Raw genomic sequence first — 7,074 nt, 5'->3', positions numbered from 1 at the left:
AAGATCCACAGCGGGAGAGAGTTCCAGGATTTTGACTCAGTGACAGTAAAGGAACGGTGATGTATTTCCATGTCAGGGTGGTGTGTGACTTGAAGGGGTACTTGCAGGTGGTGGTGTTCCCAGGTATCTGTTGCCCAAGTAAAGGTTGTTGGGTTTGGAAGTTGCTGTTGAAGGAGCCTTGGTGAGTTACTGCAGTGCATTTTGTAGATTGTGCACATGGCTGCCACTGTTCATCGGTGGTGGAGGGAGTGAATGTTTGTGGAAGGGGAAGCAATCAAGCCGGCTGCTTTGTCCTGGATGGTGTTGAGCTTCTTGAGTGTTGTTGGAGCTGCACTTATCCAGGCAAGTGGAGAGTATTCCATCACACTCCTGACTTGTTCCTTGTAGATGGTGGACAGGCTTTGAGTTACCAGACTGGATTCCCAGCCCCTGACCTGCTCGTATCGCCACAGTGTTCCTATGGTTGGTTCAGTTCGGCTTCTGGTCAATGGCAACCACCCTGGATGTTGATAGTGGGATTCAGCGATTTGTCCTGCGTCTGAAGGATTATAGCCTTTTCCCTGAACTCATCCAACAGCAATAATAATTCACACTGTTCATAACACTTTCAGCAAGATCCTTCAAGGAAACAGATTGCATCTGAACAAATATCCATTCATCAACTACACTCCCTGTTTGGTTCAGCATACTCTGTACCCTTACAAAGTCCTAAGACAACAATATCAGGCGAGACATTCAAAATGGACAGCACTCTGAAGTGTTCCTTTGACAGCACTTTTTTTAAGACTGAAGAACATTGTGAAAAACTAACAATAATTGTATATTTCTTTCAATTACAAATGTAACCAAAACAAAGGGCAAATTGGCCTGTTTACAAGTACCAGCTTAGACATGCTTTTTCTCAAACATATTACAGGTGTGACTCTGATTTTAATTTAATTTAATTACCCAAACTATTTTTCACTTTTGGCGCAGATACAACAGACCATGTCTGGCCTGGGGGGGGTTGCCCATGCTAACCCAGCATTGTCTACTGATCCGGTTGGTGGGAGCAGCAGGGGGGCTGGGGGCTTGGGGGGGTGAGGGGTGTGGGGTTGGGGTGTGCGGGACAGGGGTGGTGTTCGGGGCACGGAGGTGGTGACTCACCCGGGCCGCACTGAGGAGATCGTGCCCGGCCATTGCGATGGGGCCCGTGGCGCTGACTGCCTCTGCCACCTGCGCCCAGGCCCAGGTTGACGTGGGCAGGTGGCAGCCTCCTTCCCGCCCCGGGAAGCAATGTTTCCCACGTCTCCTCCACGGCAGCCAGAAATATGCCCAGCTCTGCATCCGTGAACCTCGAGGCCACTCTTCGTGGTGCCATCTTCTTGGCTGGAATGAGAGTGTGTGAGGAGTGGAGTGCTGATATACAACTCCGGATCGTCAGGCTCTCCAGTGCCAATCCCGGCCGCAGCAAATCCGACATTGGCATCATTTGGAATCGCACTAGTTCCACATGGCGCGTGTGCTGGCCCATTTGCATATCCCAAATTATTCCGGGACTGGCGCTGTCATTGGGACCGTGAAACACCCCCCATTCAGTCCGAGCACCAGTACGCAGTCTCTCAAACGGAGAATCCAGCCCAACATCTTTAAGATACAAGTTTGTATCTCAGCGCAAAATGTATTTCTTTAGGATAACATTTTTAAAGTTCCCATTAAGTTTCAATGGGTTCCTGTCCAACAGGTCATGTGGCTGACAATTTAATCAATTAGACAGTAAGGAAAGGACCGCAATGAGGAGTTTGTAGAAGATGTAACTAGTAGAGTTGACCAGGGAGACCCGGTAGAAGCGATTCATTTAGACTTTCAGAAGGCTTTCGACAAGCTCTCACACAGCAGATTACCATGTAAAGTTAAAGCACATGGGATTGCGGGCAGTGTCTTGAGATGGATAGAAAGCTGGTTAGCAGACAGGAGGCAAAAAATTGGAATAAATGGGTCCTTTTCCGATTGGCCGGCAGTGATTAGTAGGGTACTGCAGGGACCTGTGCGAGAACCCCAATTGTTCACATTATATATTAATGATTTGGATGCGGGAGCTAAATGTAGTATTTACAAAGTTTGGGGGGTGGGTGAGCTGTGAGGAGGATGCAGAGATGAAGTCCCGTCGGCAAGGTTTATAACAGCTCTTTTAAAACGGGGTTCAGTCAAGGGGATCCCCCGGTGGTGCACAGGTCAGTATAGCCCCTGGGAGAAAGGGACATACCTGGCACTGCCCCATGGAACTGCCAGCTGGTACTGCCCCTGGCACAGACCCCCTAGCACAGATTGACGCTGACAGGTTGGCACTGCCAGGGTAGGCCCCTGTGGGAGCCCCATGGGGGATATTTCATTTAATGTGTGGTGGGGGGGTGGGGGGGGGGCGGGGGTGGTAGAGCACAGGCAGCGAGGGGGAGGGACTTGCAGACTTGGTGAAGAGTAAATCAGACAAAAAATTGTCATGATCCAAAGGAGATGACATTAGGAGAGGTAGCCAGATACTTGGTCCAAGAGGCAGGTTTCGAAGCAGATTCTGAAGGAGGAGAGAAATGCACAGAGGGTTATGGAGGGAAATCCAGAACTTAGGACCCAGGAGCCTCAAGGGTCTGAGGAAAAGGCAGAGGAACGGCACTAAGAAGTGATGCTCATTTGGAGAGCCGACGCAGACACGATGGGCCGAATGGCCTCCTTCTGCACCAATTCATGGCCAATTCACCTAGCGTGCGTATCTTTGGACTGTGGGAGGTAGCCGGAGCACCCGGAGGAAATCCATGCAGACATGAGGAGAATGTACAAACTCCACAAAGACATTCATCCAAGGCCAGAATTGAACCTGGGTCTCTGACGCTGTGTGGCAGCAGTGCTAACCACTGTGCCATCATGCTACCCAATCAAGTGAGAAGAATAGCAGCCACTTTACACAGGGGAATTTGAGAGGGTCGACAGGGCCTTGGTCCCCCAGCACCTCCTCAGACAAGGCAATGGCCCTCGGAACCATACTGAATCATAGAATCATAGAATTTACAGTGCAGAAGGAGGCCATTTGGCCCATCAAGTCTGCACCGGAACTTTGAAAGAGCACCAAGCCTCCACCCTAACGCTATTCCCGTAACCCAGTAACCCCACCTAATCTTTTTGGGCACCAAGGACAATTTAGCACGGCCAATCCACTTCACCTGTACATCTTTGGACTGTGGGAGGAAACCGGAGCACCCGGAGGAAACCCACGCAGACACGGGGAGAACGCGCAGACTCCGCACAGACAGTGGCCCAAGCCGGGAATCAAACCTGGGACCCTGGAGCTGTGAAGCGGCAGTGCTAACCACTGTGCTACCATGCTGCCCTGTTGTGGGACTTGAACCCACAGCTTTTTTGAGCTGGCACAGGAGAGCAAGCCCCCCCCCCCCCCCCCCTCCACCCCGCCCTCCGGCGCGAACCCACAGCAGAAACCGGCACTCCCATTTCTGCCTCAAGAGAAACAAGTTGGACTTTTGGAAGCCCAAATAGCCCCTGCAGGCATGCCCAATGTACCAAGCCCACATGCGAAGAAATCCCAGCACGGCAAAATGGCAGCACCGGAGTGGCTGAGACGCCAGTCTGCATTAAATTATTCCCCGAGGAACTGGTTCAGTGCAGTTTATTCCCCTTTACAACAATACCAGCAATCGTGTCAAGTCAGTTTTTGATTCATTAACCAGTATGAACAAATCCTGAATAGTTGGATAAACAACACCTGCAGAACATGGGAACAAATGTGCTGACCACTAAACACGCAAATTACAGCAGGGGTTTGATCCTTTTATTGGCTGAAACACAGTGTTATTCATTCTCGGAGCAAACAGCTGCAGAATACATCACTGTGCTCTCTCCTGTAAGCACATCCTGCACTGGGACTGGACATGTGCCAGGACGTCAAACATTGATTTGCCACTCCCATATCTCCAGGCATTTCATTAAAAAAAAGGGCTGATTGCTTCACTGGCATGAGAAGGAAGGTGAGTGCATTATGGAGAAACCCAGGTGAAGGGCCTAGCCTGCACGGATAGGATATTGGGTTTAGAGCAAATCCCTCCATTGCCCTGATCCCCCAACCCAACTCATCCTACCTCTTCCAGCCCTGCACCCACCAGGAACGCCGCAATCCTCAAATTCCAGTCTCTCTTGTATCCCCGATTTTAATCGTTCACCATTAGCGACCATGCCTCCAGATCCCAAGTGGATTTGTTCTGGAATTCCTTCCCTCTTCTCAGCTCTATCTCTACCCCCATTCCTCCCAAAACAAACATCTTCCACTATAAGCTATTGGTCATGGTCAGCACTGTTGCTTCACAGCGCCAGGGTCCCGGGTTCGATTCCCGGCTCGGGTCACTGTCTGCGCGGAGTCTGCACTTTCTCCCTGTGTCTGCGTGGGTTTCCTCCGGGTGCTCCGGTTTCCTCCCACAAGTCCCGAAAGACATGGGGTGGGATTCTCCGACCACCCGCCGGGTCAGAGAATCTCCGGGGGCCTGCGTGAATCCCGCCCCTGCCGTCTCCCGAAGTCTCCGGCACCAGAGATTCGGCGGGTGCAGGAGTCGAGCCGCGCTTGCCGGCGCCCCCCCCCCCCCCCCCCCCCCCCCCGGTGATTCTCTGGCCCGCGATGGGCCAAAGTCCTGCCGCTGTCATGCCGGTCCCACCGGTGTAAATCAAACCACCTACCTTACCGGCGGGACCAGGTGGCGCGGGCGGGCTCCAGGGTCCTGGGGGAGGGGGCACGGGGCGATCTGGCCCTGGGGGGTGCACCCACTGTGGCCCGCGATCGGGGCCCACCGATCGGCGGGCGGGCCTGTGCCGTGGGGGAACTCTTTTCCTTCCGCCTTCGCCATGGTCTTCACGATGGCGGAGGCTGAAGTGACCCCCTCCCCAGCGCATGCGCGGGGATGACGTCAGCAGCCGCTGATGCTCCGGCGCATGCGCGGACTTCTGCCGGACGGTGAAGTCCCTTCAGCCCCGGCTGGCGTTGCACCAAAGGCCGTTCCCACCGGCCGGCAGGGCGCCAACCACTCCGGCACGGGCCTAGCCCCTCAATGTTAGGGCTTGGCCCTTAAAGGTGCGGAGACTTACGCACCTTTGGGGCAGCCCGACGCCGGAGTGGTTCACGCCACTCCATCCCACCGGGACCCCCCCCCTGCCCCGCCGGGTAGGGGTGAATCCTTGTTAGATGAATTGGACATTCTGAATTCTCCCTCTGAGTACCCGAACAGGCGCCGGAATGTGGCGACTAGGGGCTTTTCACAGTAACTTCATTGCAATGTTATTGGAAGTCTACTTGTGACACTAATAAAGGTTATTATTATTTGCCCTCATACCCCCTTAGGTGGTTCATTGTCAAATATTGTGTGAATACACAGCCTTGAAATGTCTTGGGACATGCTAATTCAGTAAATGTGCTGTATAAATGCGCGTTATCGTTGTTGTTATGAGTGATAAGACCGTCATTGTTAAGTTCAAGTAGAGTAGAGTAATGGGGTAAGATTTAGTAAATCCACCCACCAGGTTTCTCTCCCAGCCCTGCTCAATGGTGTGGATGACTGTGTGGGGAAAAACTTCCATAGGTGGGAGAAGCACTTCAGTAGCGCAGTGGTTAGCACTGTTGCTACGCAGCACCAGGGCCCAGGTTCGATTCCCGGTTTGGTTCATTGTCTGTGCGTTCTCAACATGCCTGCGTGGGCTTCCTCCAGACGCTCCGGTTTCCTCCCACAAGTCCCGAAAGACGTGCTTGTTAGGTGATTTGGACTTACTGAATTCTCCCCCTGTGTACCTGAACACAACGCCAGAGTGTGGCGACTAGGGGCTTTTCACAATAACTTCATTGTAGTGTTAATGGAAGCCTACTTGTGACAATAAATATTATTATTAATTCCCTTTGTGCTTCTGATTTCCTAAGCATTTCCCCATTTAGAAAATAGTCTATGCCTCCATTTTGCCTTCTAAACTTCATAACCTCACTTTTCCAAATTGTATCAGGGGCCTCACGGTAGCATGGTGATTAGCATCAATGCTTCACAGCTCCAGGGTCCCAGGTTCGATTCCCGGCTGGGTCACTGTCTGTGCGGAGTCTGCACGTCCTCCCCCTGTGTGCGTGGGTTTCCTCCGGGTGCTCCGGTTTCCTCCCACAGTCCAAAGATGTGCGGGTTAGGTGGATTGGCCATGCTAAATTGCCCGTAGTGTAAGGTTAATGGGGGGATTGTTGGGTTACGGGTTACGTGGGTTTAAGTAGGGTGATCATTGCTTGGCACAACATCGAGGGCCGAAGGGCCTGTTCTGTGCTGTACTGTTCTATGTTCTATGTTCTATTCCATCTGCCACTTCTTTGCCTACTCTTCTAGCCTGTCCAAGTCTTTCTGCAATTCCGTGCTTCCTCAATTCTACCTGTCCCTCTGCATATCTTTGTATCACCTGAAAACTTAGCAACAGTGCCCACAGTTCCTTCTTGCAGATCATTAATGTATATTGTGAAAAATTGTGGTCCCAGCACAGAGCCCTGAGGCTCACCACTAGTCACCGGCTGCCATCCTGAAAAAGGCCCCTTTATCCCCACTCTCTGCCTTCTTCCAGTCAGCCAATCCTCTATCCATGCCAGGATCTTACCCTTAACACCTTGGTCTCTTAACTTATTTAACAATCACCTATGTGGCACCTTGTCAAAGGCCTTCTGTTGCTTCGCAGCACCAGGGTTCCAGGTTCGATTCCCGGCTTGGGTCACTGTCTGTGCAGAGTCTGCACATTCTCCCCGTGTCTCCATGGATTTCCTCCGGTTTCCTCCCACAAATCCCGAAAGATGTGCTTGTTAGGTGAATTGAACATTCTGAATTCTCCCTCAGTGCACCCGAACAATGTCTCCTTTAGTTCGCCACCTGAAGGGAGGTCCTTGGCGATTATTTGTCGAACAATGATTTTTCACTGCAGAAAAGCAGTAGAGGGAGGTTGCAGAAACTGACCCTACCTCTGCTGAAATGAAATGAAATGAAAATCGCTTATTGTCACAAGTAGGCTTCAATGAAGTTACTGTGAAAAGCC

This window comes from Scyliorhinus canicula, chromosome 6, assembly GCF_902713615.1.
Source record: "Scyliorhinus canicula chromosome 6, sScyCan1.1, whole genome shotgun sequence".
Lineage (NCBI taxonomy): Eukaryota > Metazoa > Chordata > Chondrichthyes > Carcharhiniformes > Scyliorhinidae > Scyliorhinus > Scyliorhinus canicula.
The sequence above is the reverse complement of the archived record's forward strand: the minus strand, read 5'-3'. Positions refer to the sequence as shown.